The sequence below is a fragment of the Procambarus clarkii genome, chromosome 18 (assembly GCF_040958095.1).
Source record: "Procambarus clarkii isolate CNS0578487 chromosome 18, FALCON_Pclarkii_2.0, whole genome shotgun sequence".
NCBI lineage: Eukaryota > Metazoa > Arthropoda > Malacostraca > Decapoda > Cambaridae > Procambarus > Procambarus clarkii.
Window position 1 is genome coordinate 9,977,209 of NC_091167.1, and position 17,334 is coordinate 9,994,542.

Sequence of the window (17,334 nt, forward strand, 5' to 3'; positions counted from 1 at the left end):
AGGGGGACGAGGAAGAAGACACAGAAGACACGACAGACCGGGTAGAAGGAAGGGGAACCCCAGACAGAGGACCAGGAGGAGGATCCTTCGGGAGAGAACCCAAAGGGACAGAGGAGGGGGCAGTGGGCGCATCAGGGTCCAAGGCCCGGAAACGGTTGTGAGTCTGAGGAAGGCGGGAAGGACGAGGAGAGGAAGAGCGCAACACGCGAGCATAAGAGATATTAGCATAAGGCGGGAGCCGGCGAACCTGGCGCCTCGCCTCAGGAAAAGATAAACGCTCCCGGTGCTTCAAGTTGAGGACGGCTGCCTCAAGCTTGTAATGGACACACGCACGGGAGAAGGTAGGATGGGCCTCACCGCAGTTGAGGCAACGAGCCTGGGGAGAAGCGCACTCCGACTTAGAGTGACCTTCGCCACCACACAAAGGACAGAGAGAGACAGTCCCGGAGCAGCGGAGGGCACCATGCCCAAACCTCCAGTACTTGTTGCAGAGCCGAGGAGAAGGAATGTACTCCTGGACAGAGCACCTGGCACCAGCAAGAATGACAGAGGGTGGAAGGGTCCTACCATCAAAGGTAATCTTCACAACCCGGAGGGGTTGACGGCGACTACCACGAGGGGGACGAGTAAACGTGTCCACCTGGAGAATAGAATGGCCCTGGGCAGCGAGGATATGTCGAATATCGTCGTGGCAGTCGCGCAGGTCCCGAACACCGGTCGCAACATGGGGCGGGAGCAAAATAGTGCCAACACTGGCATTCAACTGAGCGTTCTTCGAGACCCAAACGGGGATCTCGCCAAGGCAGGATAAGGCAGTCAAGCGGGAAGCAGCATCCTGAGAAGGAGCAGCAACGACACGTGTACCGAGACGAGTGGGGTTGAAAGTAATGGAGGCATCCACGGAATCAATGAGATGTCGATGGAGGGAGAAATCGTCAGGAGGCGCAGAATCAAGAGGGAGATGATCAAAATATTTGGCCCACGAAGCGGGACCAAACAAGGCTTGATAGGTAGCAGAACTGGAAGGAATCGAGCGAGGGCGGCCGTGACGAGGACGGCGGTGAGAACCCCCAGAGAGAGAGGGGTTAAAAGGCGCAGTAGTTACAACTAGAGAAGGAGCCGCGCCAGGGGACGAGGTAGTCACCACTGGGGGCTTGGGGCTCGACCCAACCACAGAGGAGGGAGGGGAGCCAGAGGAAGGAGTCAGAGAGGCCAAAGGAGGAGCAAGGTCGGGGCCCAATGCAGCGGAGGCTACAGAGCCCGGTCTTCCAATACGGACCGACTCGGGGGCTTGGTCGCCCACCCCACGAGCCTGAGAAGGTAAACCAGAAGAAGCCGAAACAGGGGTTATCATCTTGACGAAAAGAAGAATTCACTCACGAATGTGCCCCCACACCCACCATGGAGCCACAATTAGAGGCAGGACACCCAACAAGAAGCTATCGCCGATCTTGTCGGGGCCTCCTAGGGGTGCGTTGTGAGTATACGCCCCACAAACGCCACCTTAAGAAACCGACAGTCCGTCGAGATCGGGTTCAGTGACGAAGTGGGGATTGACAATAAAAGGTTCCCCTCGCTCTCGACGTCGGGTACTGCAGTTCTACGGGTGCAAGAGTATGCCTCCTCAAGCACCCGGGCGTCAAAATAGAAGAAGTCCAAGGGAAGAACCAGAACGAGCAAAAGGTCGGCAGGAAACGGCAAGCAGATAGGAGAAGAGGGGGGAGAAAAACGAAACAGAAGGAAAAGGAAAAGATGCCCAGAAGAATTGGAGAGGACGGCAGCAGGAGCACAAGGCTAGAAAAGGACAGAGGACTGTCCCAAGGAGCATCACACTCCGGCAGCCGCCCACTAAGACCCCACACGGCGACAACGAGCTGAGCGGGGAGGGGGTGAGAGAGATAAGTAAGTATATTAAAGCACATTGTTATATTAAAGCTCTGATTGATTACATTGACAGCTTGATTAGTAATTTAAACAAGATTAATAGATACCATACAGCAGATTGACAGCACATATGAGACAGCAATGATCACAATGGTAAAGATGTTCAGAATGGGTACATAAAGATTGGGAGATTGGGTAGCAAAAGATACAGATAAACAAGATTTATAAACACCATACAATAGAATGGTAGCACATATAAGAAAACTGCAATGATCTCAATGGTAAAGATGTTAAAATTGGGAACAAAAAGGTTGGGAGATTGGGTAGCAATAGATACAGTGCAATTTTAAGGCAAAAAGAGAAAAACTATGAAGATGAAATTAGGTACTTTTTAGTATTGATTTTGAATGATGTAAAAGTTGGACAGCTTTTCAATTCAGTAGGGAGTGAGTTCCATAAACTGGGTCCCTTTATTTGCATAGTGTGTTTACACAAATTAAGTTTAACTCTGGGGATATCGAAGAGATATTTATTTCTGGTGTGGTGATAATGGGTCCTATTACATCTGTCCAGTTATCTCTTAGAATTACGTAGGTAAACAACAAATGTAACATATTTGTTTACTACAATGTCGGTGCTGGCTGTAGAAGTTGAAAAAACATTGTTTTACTTCGAAATATACTAATTTTATAAGAAAATTTGACGTAAATAGGAGGCAGTAGAGCTCCGATAAGCCAGCGCGGTCCGTCTAATTACCAAAAACTACCACATGCTACACACGCTTCAGAAAACTTCCTGGCAATACGTTAGTAATGAATAAATATGAATAAATACTTCCCAGACTGATCCGCCAGGGGCGCCCTGCCCTACTCAATTTGTTTTAAGGTACAGTGCTGTTTCCATTACAAATTTAGTCAGGACTGTCCCCAGTGTCCGGCGTGTGCCTAGCGCCATCCCCTCGCGGTCCGTGCATCCCGCCCTAGCAAGTTCCCTAGGGTCCTCAGCCCCGTCACACCTGTCTTGGGGTCTGCCGGTGCGCCCTTCAGGTCCGTGCCCGGTGGGGCCCCTCTCTGAGAGGCCCAGCGTCGCCTGGTGGCGTGCCACGTGGCCAGGTTTTGGAGTCCTCTGTCCCTATGGCCGGCCTTAAGGCCCTGAGTTCCCGCTGCGCCCTAAGTGTGTGGGGCCACCCCCTGCTGCCGCAATGCCCCTTGGCAGGTGTATGTCTCGCGCCGTGCCCCTAACAGACCGTGCCCCGGTTTTGCTTGCTCCCAGGCGTGCCCTAGGGGCACCCGTTTGCCTGCGCCCTAGTGGGCGGGCAGGCGGGCTCACGCATCGTGCACAGGTGCTGGACCGTTTGGCGGCGCTGTGGTCATGCCCAATAGTTGCATGCCTGTAGGCGTGCCCTAGGGGCCTCGGACTGTGAGGTGGCCTGGCGTCCCCTTGTGGCGACGCCGTGTGGTAAGTTTACATGCATGCGATAACAAGAGTAAGTAAGTAATTATCAAAAGAAGGCACCAAACCGGGAAGGCTATGTAGCATCATCAAATGCGCAAAATAATCAGAGGGCGCTAAATATCACCAAGGATGCCAATACGAGAACAAAAACGCATAAGGCGAACGATATCAAAAGTATCCGAGTCACCAAGAATTCTATTGAGGGACAGGTGACCGCGAGGGGCGGTCAGAAAGCAAGACACACTCTCGTCCTGGAAGTCAGGACATTCAAGAAGGACATGCACAACTGTAAGAGGGACAATGCAACTAGGACAATAAGGAGCAGGGCGGCGCTCCATCAAGTGACCATGGGTTAAGCGAGTATGGCCAATACGCAACCTCGCCAGAGCTGTTTCCCACCGCCGGTTACGGTGGAAGGAGGACGGCCACGAGGAAACACAACATTTAAGAGTACGTAATGGGGCCTCGTAGCCTGGTGGATAGGGTGCAGGACTCGTAATTCTGTGGCGCGGGTTCGATTCCCGCACGAGGCAGAAACAAATGAGCAAAGTTTCTTTCACCCTGAATGCCCCTGTTACCTAGCAGTAAATAGGTACCTGGGTGTTACCCAGCTGTCACGGGCTGCTTCCTGGGGGTGGAGGCCTGGTCGAGGACCGGGCCGCGGGGACACTAAAAAGCCCCGAAATCATCTCAAGATAACCTCAAGACGTAGCTTGTTACCAGTAACAGACAACCAAGAAGCCTGCCAACGGGTAAGGACTGAGGAATGGATAACCGGGTAAAAGTCGGAATACGGAATGCCTTTACGAGAGATGGGACAAGAGCGGACAGCTTCCTTGGCGGCAGCATCCGCACGCTCATTTAAAGACACACCAATATGGCTGGGAACCCAACAAAACTCAACTGACTTAAATTTACTGTGAACAAGAAACAGCCAATGCTGGATCTCGACAACTACTGGATGAACCGGATTAAAGGACCCGAGAGCCAGGAGGGCACTACGAGAGTCAACAACAACTACAAAGGAAGACTGACAACGAGAAAGCAGGAGACAAAGAGCATAGAGAATAGCATAAAGTTCCGCTGTAAAGATGCTAGTCTCCGGAGGCAAGCGACACATATAAGTGCGATCAGGAAAAACAACAGAGTAGCCAACACCGTCCGCCGACTTAGACCCATCGGTGAAGACAGAAACGGAGCGGGAGTGAGAAGAAAAGTGCTCAAGGGAAAGGCGTTTTAGAACCGTAGGAGGGGTAAAAGCTTTAGTGATACGGGTCAAGGAAGTACAAAACCGCGGAAGAGGGACTCTCCACGGGGGCAAAGAAGGAATAACACGAGGAGAAACATTAGAAATATGAACGCAAAGAGAATCCTGGAGGCGAGATAACCGGACAGAAAGAGGGAGGTGGTGAAGAGGAACAGGAACCGCAGGAGGGGTAAAAGTTAAAGCACGACAGAGGCGAGAGGAAGGATGTTGTAAGGACCGCGCAAGATAGCGAAGACAGTAGCGATCACGGCGGTCCTGGAGAGACAGGAAGCCAGTGTCAACATACAAGCTAAGGACGGGAGTCGAACGAAAGGCACCAGAACTGAGGCGCAACCCAGTATGGTGCAAAGCATCAAGACGGCGAAGAGTAGGAGAAGCAGACGAGTAAGCAGGGCAACCATAATCGAGCTTAGACAGGACAAGAGAGGAATGAAAAGCAAGGAGTGCGCGCCTATCTGGCCCCCAAGAAGTATAGGATAAGACCCGAAGGAGGGTAATGGCCTTAGAGCACTCAACACGGAGGTAAGAGATATGGGGAGGCCAAGACAAACGAGTGTCAAGGAATAACCCTAAAAGTTTCGCGGAATCTTTGTATTCAAGGGGATGACCATAAAGTGACAAAGAGGGACGAAGAACAACCCGTTTCCACGTAAAAGTCATGGCACAAGTCTTAGAAGTAGAGAACTTGAAGCCATGATCGGTGGCCCAAGACAACACGGCATCAATTGCAAGTTGAAGCCGGCGCTGAAGGAGAGGCAAATCATCACCCTGACAGCAAAGGGTAAGATCATCGACATAGAGAGCGAAGAAGACACCAGAAGGAAGAGAGGAAAGAAGACCATTGAGGGCAACCAGAAAAAGAGTAGTGCTCAGAACACTACCCTGGGGCACACCTTCGTATTGCTGAAAAGAGGCAGAGAGCGCGGTACCAAGGCGCACCCGAAAGGAACGACAGGAGAGGAAGCTGCGGAGAAAGAGAGGGAGATGACCACGAAGGCCAAAAGAATGAAGTTGAGATAGAATATGATATCGCCAAGTGGTGTCGTAAGCCTTTTCCAGGTCAAAAAGGACGACAACAACGGAGGTCTTCGCAGCAAAAGCAGTACGAATATAGACCTCCAAGTTCACCAGGACATCTGTCGTGCTGCGGCACTTGCGGAAACCAAATTGAGAAGGGAAGAGGAGGTGATGGTGTTCCAGGAACCACATCAGACGAACGTTAACCATACGTTCAAAAAGTTTGCAGACACAACTTGTGAGAGCAATAGGGCAAAAGTCCTTAGGGAAAGTACCCAGAGACCCCGGTTTGCAAACAGGGAGGACAACTGCATCGAGCCAGTCCTCAGAGACTGACGACGACTCCCAGATCCAATTATACAGACTCCGTAAATACTGAGATGTGCACGGAGGGAGATGGCGAAGCATCTCATAATGAACACCATCGGAGCCCGCCGCCGTAGAACCGCAGAGGGCCAGGGCAGAACGAAGTTCAGAGAGAGAGAAGGGATCATTATAGGGAAGTTGAAGACGAGTGCAGAAATCTAAACGACGAGACTCAAGGACAGGTTTACGAAGAAGAAAAGATTGGGAAGATGAAGACCAGAGCTAACAGAAGAAAAGTGGAAACCCAGTACGGAAGCGACCTGCAACGGGTCCGCCCCAAGAGTATCATGGAGGTGAAGGACCGGTGAAACATCGGGAACGAATTTACCCACTTTCTTGCGGATACGCTTCCAGATCTGGGCCAGAGGAGTTTCGGACGAAATTCTTGAGACATAAGATGCCCAACATTCACGTTTAGCCGCACGGATGGCCCTACGGGCCACCGCACTCGCTCTCCGATTGAAAAGAAAAGAATCGGTCGTCTGCCTACGGCGGTGCCTCTTCCAGGCTGCACGCTTACAGTGGACAGCCCGAGCACAGTCCGCATTCCACCAGGGAACGCTCTTCCGTGGACCCCGAGAGGAAGAGCGAGGGATAGAGCGGAGGGCAGCGTTGAAGACAGTGTCATGAAAAAGGAGGAGAGCGCGAGAGAGAGGCAGAAGGGAGAGGTCAGAGAGAGTAGCACTGAGGGTAAATAGGGTCCAGTCCACCTTAGCAAATTGCCACCTAGAGAAAGAGAGGGAAGAGCGAAACGAGAAAAAGGAAACAAGGATAGGGAAATGATCACTGCCATGGAGGTCATCAAGAACCTGCCACGTGAAATCTCAGTAAAGAGAAGAAGAGCAGAGAGAAATATCAAGACAGGAAAGGGTGCGAGTCCGAGAGTCCAAATGAGTGGGCTCACCAGAATTTAGAAGAGGCAGGGAAGAAGAGAGGAGAAACGGCTAAAGAAGGTGACCCCGGGTATTCGTCAGAACATCACCCCAAAGAGAATGACGACAATTGAAGTCACCCAGCAGGAGCACAGGCTCCAGCAAGGAGTCCAAGAGGTGTTTCAAATCGGGAAGAGAAAGCGGGACACTCGGGGGGGGAGATAAATGGAACAAACTGTGTACCATTTCCCCACAAAGATACGAGCAGCAGAACAATGGAGAGGCAAAGGAAAAAGTAAAGGAACAAAGGGAACATCAGCGCGAATCAAGAGAGCAGAAGAATTAGAAGCCCCAGCAACGGCTGGGGGGGGGGGGAGAAAGAAATAGCCACGAAAATGACCAGGACGAGCACCAAGCATCGGCTCCTGGAGACAGACACAAAGGGGCGAAAACCGCGAAATCAGAAGTTGGAGTTCGAGGAAATTGGCGTAATAACCTCGAACGTTCCACTGAAGAAGAGACATCGACGAGAAGAGAAAGGACAAAAACAGAGAACAAGGAAGAAACAAAGGCGAAAGAGCAACAGAGCACGTTAAAGAATATCAGGGTCGGGATCAGGGTCAGCAAAGTCAGGGTTAGGGGGCATGGGTAAACTGAGCAAAGACGGAGGGAAGGATGCGGGAGAACAGATCAGAGGTGGGCGGGCGGGGTCCGAAGGAGGAGACAACGGAGAGGAGCAGTCAAGGACAGCAGCAGGAAGAGGGGGAGTAGAAAGAGGGGAGCGCACCTCAGCAAGGGCAGCAACCAAAAGGGAAGCGGGGGCCAAAGGAACCTCCATAGCTGGAACAGGGGGCGCAATCACTAAAATGGGAGGGGAAGGAGCAACAGAGCCAGAAGTAAGGGCTGAGGAAAAAAGCGAAGCCTTCTTACCCGCCGGAGAGGAGGAAGGAGAGGAGCCAGGCTTACACTTCTGACTTAAAGAGACCGGTGTCCCAGCAATTACGTACCGGGCAATGGATTCCAGTGTCTCAACAGGAGAAGCTGAACGAGAGCACACACGACGGCCGTTAGGAGAGCGATGGACATCCACCTGCACCGACAGGCGGCGGGGAGAGCCGATAGATGGAGGAGAAGGATGGGAAGGAGGATCGGAGGGAGACGAGGAAGAAGACACTGGAGACATGACAGACCGGGTAGAAAGAAGGGGAACCCCAGACAGAGGACCAGCAGGGGGACCCTTCAAGACAGAACTCAAAGGAACAGAGGAGGGGGCAGTGGGCGCATCAGGGTCCAAGGCCCGGAAACGGTTGAGAGTCTGAGGAAGGTGGGAAGGATGGGGAGAAGAAGAGCGCAATACACGAGCATAAGAGACGTTAGCATAAGGCGGGAGCCGGCGAACCTGGCGCCTCACCTCGGGAAAAGATAAACGCTCCTGGTGCTTCAAGTTGAGGACGGCTCCCTCAAGCTTGTAATGGATACAGGCATGGGAGAAGGTTGGATGGGCCTCACCGCAGTTGAGGCAGCGAGCTTGGGGAGAAGTGCACTCCGACTTAGAGTAACCTTCACCCCCACACAAAGGGCAGAGAGAGACAGTCCCAGAGCAGCAGAGGGCACCATGCCCAAACCTCCAGCACTTGTTACAAAGTCGAGGAGAAGGAATATACTCCTGGACAGAGCACCTGGCACCAGCAAGAATGACAGAGGATGGAAGGGTCCTACCATCAATGGTGACCTTCACAACTCGAAGGGGTTGACGGCGACGACCACGAGGGGGACGAGTAAACGAGTCTATCTGGAGGACAGAATGGCGTTGGGCATCAAGGATATGTCGAATATCGTCGTGGCAGTCTCGCAGATTTCGAACACCCGTCGCAACATGGGGCGGGAGGAGAATAGTGCCAACACTGGCGTTCAACTGAATGTTCTTTGAGACCCGAACAGGGATCTCGCCAAGGCAGGATAAGGCAGCCAAGCGGGAAGCTGCAACCTGAGAAGGAGCAGCAACGACACGTGTACCGAGACGAGTGGGGTGGAAAGTAACAGACGCATCCACGGAATCAACGAGATGCCGATGGAGGGAGAAATCGTCAGGCGGCGCAAAATCAAGAGGGAGGAGATCAAAGTATTTGGCCCACGAAGCAGGACCCAATGAGGCCTGATACGCATCAGTACAGGAAGGAAACGAGCGAGTGCGGCCATGGCGCAGATGGCGTTGAGAATCCCCAGAGAGAGAGGGGTCAAAAGGCGCAGTAGTCACAACGAGAGACTTAGCCGCACCAGGGGACGAAGCGGTCACCACTGGGGGCGTGAGGCTCGACCCAACAACAGAGGAGGGAGGGGAGCTGGGGGAAGAATCCAGGATGGTCAAAGGAGGAGCAAGGTTGGGGCCCACTGCAGCGGGGGCTACAGAGCCCAGTCTTCCAATACAGGCCGACTCGGGGGCTTGGTCGCCCACCCCACGAGCCTGAGAGGGTACAACAGAAACATTCAACGACATATAGACGTAGAAAAAGAAATTCATCAACGAATGTGCCCCCATACCCACCATGGAGCCACAATTAGAGGCAGGACACCCAACAGGAAGCCATTTCCAACCATGCCGGGGCCCCCTAGGGGTGCGTCGTGAGTATACGCCCCACAAACGCCACCTTAAGAACCGTCAGTCCGTTAAGATCAGGTTCAGTAACGAAAGGGGGATTAACAATAAAAGGTTCCCCTCGCTCGAGACGTAGGGTACTACAGTTCTACGGGTGCAAGAGTATGCCTCCTCAAGCACCCGGGCGTCAAAATAGAAGAAGTCCAAAGGAATAACCAAAACAAGCAAAAGGTCGACAGGAAAAGACAAGCAGATAGGAGAAGAGGGGGGGGAGAAAAACGAAACAAAAGGAAAAGGAAAAGCGATCCGGCACAATTAGAGAAGACAGCAGCCGGAGTGCAAGGCCACCAAAGGACAGAGGACTGTCCCACGGAGCATCACACTCCAGCAGCTGTCCAGTAAGCCCCCCTCACGACGCCAACGGGCCGGATGGGGAGGGGGGGGTTAGATTTAGGAAATACTTGGGTAAATACTTTTTCGGTAACAGGATTGTTGATTTGTGTTATCAATTACCTTGTAACGTGGTGGAGGTGGGGTCCCTCGATTGTTTCAAACGTGGGTTGGACATGTATATGAGTGGGATTGGGTGGTTATAAATAGGAGCTGCCTCAAATGGGCCAATAGGCCCTCTGCAGTTACCTTTGTTCTTATTTTCACATGTTCTTATAGTATAGATAAATTTCTAGATCTTCAGACTAATTCAGGAGCAAGAGTAATTGGCAAGGAACGCAGTCAGTCCCCCCCCCCCACCCACTGGTGTGGGACGCAGTCAGTCCCCCCCTTGGCGTGGGACGCAGTCAGTCCCCCCCCCTTGGTGTGGGACGCAGTCAGTCCCCCCCCCCCCTTGGTGTGGGACGCAGTCAGTCCCCCCCCCTGGTGTGGGATGCAGTCCCTCCCCCTTGGTATGGGACGCAGTCAGTCCCTCCCCCACTGGTGTGGGACGCAGTCAGTCCCCCCCCTGGTGTGGGACGCAGTCAGTCCCCCCCCTTGGTGTGGGACGCAGTCAGTCCCCCCCCTTGGTGTGGGACGCAGTCAGTCCCCCCCCTTGGTGTGGGACGCAGTCAGTCCCCCCCCTTGGTGTGGGACGCAGTCAGTCCCCCCCCTTGGTGTGGGACGCAGTCAGCCCCCCCCCTTGGTGTGGGACGCAGTCAGCCCCCCCCCCCTTGGTGTGGGACGCAGTCAGTCCCCCCCCCTTGGTGTGGGACGCAGTCAGTCCCCCCCCCTCTTGGTGTGGGACGCAGTCATTCCCCGCCTTGGTGTGGGACGCAGTCAGTCCCCCCCTTGGTGTGAGACGCAGTCAGTCCCCCCCTTGGTGTGGGACGCAGTCAGTCCCCCCCCTTTGTGTGGGACGCAGTCAGTCCCCCCCCCCCTTTGTGTGGAACCCAGTCAGTCCCCCCCCTTTGTGTGGAACCCAGTCAGTCCCCCCCCTGGCGTGAGACGCAGTCAGTCCCCCCCCCTGGCGTGAGACGCAGTCAGTCCCCCCCCCTGGCTACGGACGCAGTCAGTCCCCCATCCCCCTGGTGTGGGACGCAGTCAGTCCCCCCCCCCTGGTGCAAGACGCAGTCAGTCCCCCCCCTGGTGTGGGACGCAGTCAGTCCCCCCCCCCTGGTGTAAGACGCAGTCAGTCCCCCCCCCTGGTGTGGGACGCAGTCAGTCCCCCCCCTGGTGTGGGACGCAGTCAGTCCCCCCCCCCTGGTGTGGGACGCAGTCAGTCCCCCCCCACTGGTGTGGGACGCAGTCAGTCCCCCCCCCCCACTGGTGTGGGACGCAGTCAGTCCCCCCCCACTGGTGTGGGACGCAGTCAGTCCCCCCCCCCACTGGTGTGGGACGCAGTCAGTCCCCCCCCCACTGGTGTGGGACGCAGTCAGTCCCCCCGCCCCTTAGTGTGGGACGCAGTCAGTCCCCCCTCCCCCTGGCGTGGGACGCGGTCAGTCAGTCCCCCCGCCCCTTGGTGTGGGACGCAGTCAGTCCCCCCTCCCCCTGGCGTGGGACGCATTCAGTCAGTTCCCCCCCCCTGGCGTGGGACGCGGTCAATCAGTTCCCCCTCCCCCTGGCGTGGGACGCAGTCAGTCCCCCTGGCGTGGGACGCAGTCAGTCCCCCTGGCGTGGGACGCAGTCAGTCCCCCTGGCGTGGGACGCAGTCAGTCCCCCTGGCGTGGGACGCAGTCAGTCCCCCTGGCGTGGGACGCAGTCAGTCCCCCCCTCCCCCTGGCGTGGCACGCAGTCAGTCCCTCTCCCCCTGGCGTGGCACGCAGTCAGTCCCCCCTCCCCCTGGCGTGGGACGCAGTCAGTCCCCCCCTCCCCCTGGCATGGGACACAGTCAGTCCCCCCCTCCCCCTGGCGTGGGACGCAGTCAGTCCCCCCTCCCCCTGGCGTGGGACGCAGTCAGTCCCCCCTCCCTCTGGCGTGGGACGCAGTCAGTCCCCCTGGCGTGGGACGCAGTCAGTCCCCCCCTTCCCCTGGCGTGGGACGCAGTCAGTCCCCCCCCACTGGTGTGGGACGCAGTCAGTCCCCCCCCCCACTGGTGTGGGACGCAGTCAGTCCCCCCCCCCACTGGTGTGGGACGCAGTCAGTCCCCCCGCCCCTTAGTGTGGGACGCAGTCAGTCCCCCCTCCCCCTGGCGTGGGACGCGGTCAGTCAGTCCCCCCGCCCCTTGGTGTGGGACGCAGTCAGTCCCCCCTCCCCCTGGCGTGGGACGCATTCAGTCAGTTCCCCCCCCCTGGCGTGGGACGCGGTCAATCAGTTCCCCCTCCCCCTGGCGTGGGACGCAGTCAGTCCCCCTGGCGTGGGACGCAGTCAGTCCCCCTGGCGTGGGACGCAGTCAGTCCCCCTGGCGTGGGACGCAGTCAGTCCCCCTGGCGTGGGACGCAGTCAGTCCCCCTGGCGTGGGACGCAGTCAGTCCCCCCCTCCCCCTGGCGTGGCACGCAGTCAGTCCCTCTCCCCCTGGCGTGGCACGCAGTCAGTCCCCCCTCCCCCTGGCGTGGGACACAGTCAGTCCCCCCCTCCCCCTGGCGTGGGACGCAGTCAGTCCCCCCTCCCCCTGGCGTGGGACGCAGTCAGTCCCCCCTCCCTCTGGCGTGGGACGCAGTCAGTCCCCCTGGCGTGGGACGCAGTCAGTCCCCCCCTTCCCCTGGCGTGGGACGCAGTCAGTCCCCCTGGCATGGGACGCAGTCAGTCCCCCCCTTCCCCTGGCGTGGGACGCAGTCAGTCCCCCCCTCCCCCTGGCGTGGGACGCAGTCAGTCCCCCCTCCCCCTGACGTGGGACGCAGTCAGTCCCCCCTCCCCCTGGCGTGGGACGCACTCAGTCCCCCCCTCCCCCTGGCGTGGGACGCAGTCAGTCCCCCCTCCCCCTGGCGTGGGACGCAGTCAGTCCCCCCCTCCACCTGGCGTGGGACGCAGTCAGTCCCCCCTCCCCCTGGCGTGGGACGCAGTCAGTCCCCCCCTCCCCCTGGCGTGGGACGCAGTCAGTCCCCCTTCCCCCTGGCGTGGGACGCAGTCAGTCCCCCTGGCGTGGGACGCAGTCAGTCCCCCTGGCGTGGGACGCAGTCAGTCCCCCTGGCGTGGGACGCAGTCAGTCCCCCCTCCCCCTGGCGTGGGACGCAGTCAGTCCCCCCCTCCCCTTGGCGTGGGACGCAGTCAGTCCCCCCCCACTGGCGTGGGACTCAGTCAGTCCCCCCCCTGGTGTGGGACGCAGTCAGTCCCCCCCTGGTGTGGGACGCAGTCAGTCCCCCCCCCTTGGTGTGGGACGCAGTCAGCCCCCCCCCCTTGGTGTGGGACGCAGTCAGCCCCCCCCCCCCTTGGTGTGGGACGCAGTCAGTCCCCCCCTCTTGGTGTGGGACGCAGTCAGTCCCCCCCTTTGTGTGGAACCCAGTCAGTCCCCCCTCCCTGGCGTGAGACGCAGTCAGTCCCCCCCCCTGGTGTGGGACGCAGTCAGTCCCCCCCCTGGTGTGGGACGCAGTCAGTCCTCCCCCTGGTGTGGGACGCAGTCAGTCCCCCCCCTGGTGTGGGACGCAGTCAGTCCCCCCCTGGTGTGGGACGCAGTCAGTCCCCCCCTCCTGGTGTGGGACGCAGTCACTCCCCCCCCCCACTGGTGTGGGACGCAGTCAGCCCCCCCCCCACTGGTGTGGGACGCAGTCAGTCCCCTCCCCCCACTGGTGTGGGACGCAGTCAGTCCCCCCCCCCCCACTGGTGTGGAACACGGTCAGTCAGTTCCCCCCCCCCCCCCCCCTGGCGTGGGACGCGGTCAGTCAGTTCCCCCCCCCCCTGGCGGTTGAGAGTCTGAGGAAGGTGGGAAGGATGGGGAGAAGAAGAGCGCAATACACGAGCATAAGAGACGTTAGCATAAGGCGGGAGCCGGCGAACCTGGCGCCTCACCTCGGGAAAAGATAAACGCTCCTGGTGCTTCAAGTTGAGGACGGCTCCCTCAAGCTTGTAATGGATACAGGCATGGGAGAAGGTTGGATGGGCCTCACCGCAGTTGAGGCAGCGAGCTTGGGGAGAAGTGCACTCCGACTTAGAGTGACCTTCACCCCCACACAAAGGGCAGAGAGAGACAGTCCCAGAGCAGCAGAGGGCACCATGCCCAAACCTCCAGCACTTGTTACAAAGTCGAGGAGAAGGAATATACTCCTGGACAGAGCACCTGGCACCAGCAAGAATGACAGAGGATGGAAGGGTCCTACCATCAATGGTGACCTTCACAACTCGAAGGGGTTGACGGCGACGACCACGAGGGGGACGAGTAAACGAGTCTATCTGGAGGACAGAATGGCGTTGGGCATCAAGGATATGTCGAATATCGTCGTGGCAGTCTCGCAGATTTCGAACACCCGTCGCAACATGGGGCGGGAGGAGAATAGTGCCAACACTGGCGTTCAACTGAATGTTCTTTGAGACCCGAACAGGGATCTCGCCAAGGCAGGATAAGGCAGCCAAGCGGGAAGCTGCAACCTGAGAAGGAGCAGCAACGACACGTGTACCGAGACGAGTGGGGTGGAAAGTAACAGACGCATCCACGGAATCAACGAGATGCCGATGGAGGGAGAAATCGTCAGGCGGCGCAAAATCAAGAGGGAGGAGATCAAAGTATTTGGCCCACGAAGCAGGACCCAATGAGGCCTGATACGCATCAGTACAGGAAGGAAACGAGCGAGTGCGGCCATGGCGCAGATGGCGTTGAGAATCCCCAGAGAGAGAGGGGTCAAAAGGCGCAGTAGTCACAACGAGAGACTTAGCCGCACCAGGGGACGAAGCGGTCACCACTGGGGGCGTGAGGCTCGACCCAACAACAGAGGAGGGAGGGGAGCTGGGGGAAGAATCCAGGATGGTCAAAGGAGGAGCAAGGTTGGGGCCCACTGCAGCGGGGGCTACAGAGCCCAGTCTTCCAATACAGGCCGACTCGGGGGCTTGGTCGCCCACCCCACGAGCCTGAGAGGGTACAACAGAAACATTCAACGACATATAGACGTAGAAAAAGAAATTCATCAACGAATGTGCCCCCATACCCACCATGGAGCCACAATTAGAGGCAGGACACCCAACAGGAAGCCATTTCCAACCATGCCGGGGCCCCCTAGGGGTGCGTCGTGAGTATACGCCCCACAAACGCCACCTTAAGAACCGTCAGTCCGTTAAGATCAGGTTCAGTAACGAAAGGGGGATTAACAATAAAAGGTTCCCCTCGCTCGAGACGTCGGGTACTACAGTTCTACGGGTGCAAGAGTATGCCTCCTCAAGCACCCGGGCGTCAAAATAGAAGAAGTCCAAAGGAATAACCAAAACAAGCAAAAGGTCGACAGGAAAAGACAAGCAGATAGGAGAAGAGGGGGGAGAAAAACGAAACAAAAGGAAAAGGAAAAGCGATCCGGCACAATTAGAGAAGACAGCAGCCGGAGTGCAAGGCCACCAAAGGACAGAGGACTGTCCCACGGAGCATCACACTCCAGCAGCTGTCCAGTAAGCCCCCCTCACGACGCCAACGGGCCGGATGGGGAGGGGGGGGGTTAGATTTAGGAAATACTTGGGTAAATACTTTTTCGGTAACAGGATTGTTGATTTGTGTTATCAATTACCTTGTAACGTGGTGGAGGTGGGGTCCCTCGATTGTTTCAAACGTGGGTTGGACATGTATATGAGTGGGATTGGGTGGTTATAAATAGGAGCTGCCTCAAATGGGCCAATAGGCCCTCTGCAGTTACCTTTGTTCTTATTTTCACATGTTCTTATAGTATAGATAAATTTCTAGATCTTCAGACTAATTCAGGAGCAAGAGTAATTGGCATGGAACGCAGTCAGTCCCCCCCCCCCCACTGGTGTGGGACGCAGTCAGTTCCCCCCCCCCCTGGTGTGGGACGCAGTCAGCACCCCCCTGGTGTGGGACGCAGTAAGCCCCCCCTCCCTTGGTGTGGGACGCAGTCAGTCCCCCCCCCCCCCCTTGGTGTGGGACGCAGTCAGTCCCCCCCCCTTGGTGTGGGACGCAGTCAGTCCCCCCCCCCACCCACTGGTGTGGGACGCAGTCAGTCCTCCCCTTGGCGTGGGACGCAGTCAGTCCCCCCCCCTTGGTGTGGGACGCAGTCAGTCCCCCCCCCCCCCCTTGGTGTGGGACGCAGTCAGTCCCCCCCCTGGTGTGGGATGCAGTCCCTCCCCCTTGGTATGGGACGCAGTCAGTCCCTCCCCCACTGGTGTGGGACGCAGTCAGTCCCCCCCCTGGTGTGGGACGCAGTCAGTCCCCCCCCTTGGTGTGGGACGCAGTCAGTCCCCCCCCTTGGTGTGGGACGCAGTCAGTCCCCCCCCTTGGTGTGGGACGCAGTCAGTCCCCCCCCTTGGTGTGGGACGCAGTCAGTCCCCCCCCCTTGGTGTGGGACGCAGTCAGCCCCCCCCCCTTGGTGTGGGACGCAGTCAGCCCCCCCCCCTTGGTGTGGGACGCAGTCAGTCCCCCCCCCTTGGTGTGGGACGCAGTCAGTCCCCCCCCCTCTTGGTGTGGGACGCAGTCATTCCCCGCCTTGGTGTGGGACGCAGTCAGTCCCCCCCTTGGTGTGAGACGCAGTCAGTCCCCCCCTTGGTGTGGGACGCAGTCAGTCCCCCCCCTTTGTGTGGGACGCAGTCAGTCCCCCCCCCCTTTGTGTGGAACCCAGTCAGTCCCCCCCCTTTGTGTGGAACCCAGTCAGTCCCCCCCCTGGCGTGAGACGCAGTCAGTCCCCCCCCCTGGCGTGAGACGCAGTCAGTCCCCCCCCCTGGCTACGGACGCAGTCAGTCCCCCATCCCCCTGGTGTGGGACGCAGTCAGTCCCCCCCCCCCTGGTGCAAGACGCAGTCAGTCCCCCCCCTGGTGTGGGACGCAGTCAGTCCCCCCCCCCTGGTGTAAGACGCAGTCAGTCCCCCCCCTGGTGTGGGACGCAGTCAGTCCCCCCCCTGGTGTGGGACGCAGTCAGTCCCCCCCCCTGGTGTGGGACGCAGTCAGTCCCCCCCCACTGGTGTGGGACGCAGTCAGTCCCCCCCCCACTGGTGTGGGACGCAGTCAGTCCCCCCCCACTGGTGTGGGACGCAGTCAGTCCCCCCCCCCACTGGTGTGGGACGCAGTCAGTCCCCCCCCCACTGGTGTGGGACGCAGTCAGTCCCCCCGCCCCTTAGTGTGGGACGCAGTCAGTCCCCCCTCCCCCTGGCGTGGGACGCGGTCAGTCAGTCCCCCCGCCCCTTGGTGTGGGACGCAGTCAGTCCCCCCTCCCCCTGGCGTGGGACGCATTCAGTCAGTTCCCCCCCCCCTGGCGTGGGACGCGGTCAATCAGTTCCCCCTCCCCCTGGCGTGGGACGCAGTCAGTCCCCCTGGCGTGGGACGCAGTCAGTCCCCCTGGCGTGGGACGCAGTCAGTCCCCCTGGCG

The 17,334-nt window shown here is 57.9% G+C and overlaps 1 non-coding gene across 1 annotated transcript; it reads left to right on the plus strand.

Moving 5' to 3' along the window:
* Nucleotides 1-3,801: 3,801 nt before the first annotated feature.
* On the plus strand, nucleotides 3,802-3,872 carry TRNAT-CGU (transfer RNA threonine (anticodon CGU)). The gene has a single exon. It is a non-coding gene; the product is annotated as a tRNA-Thr (tRNA).
* The last annotated feature ends 13,462 nt before the right edge of the window (nucleotides 3,873-17,334 follow it).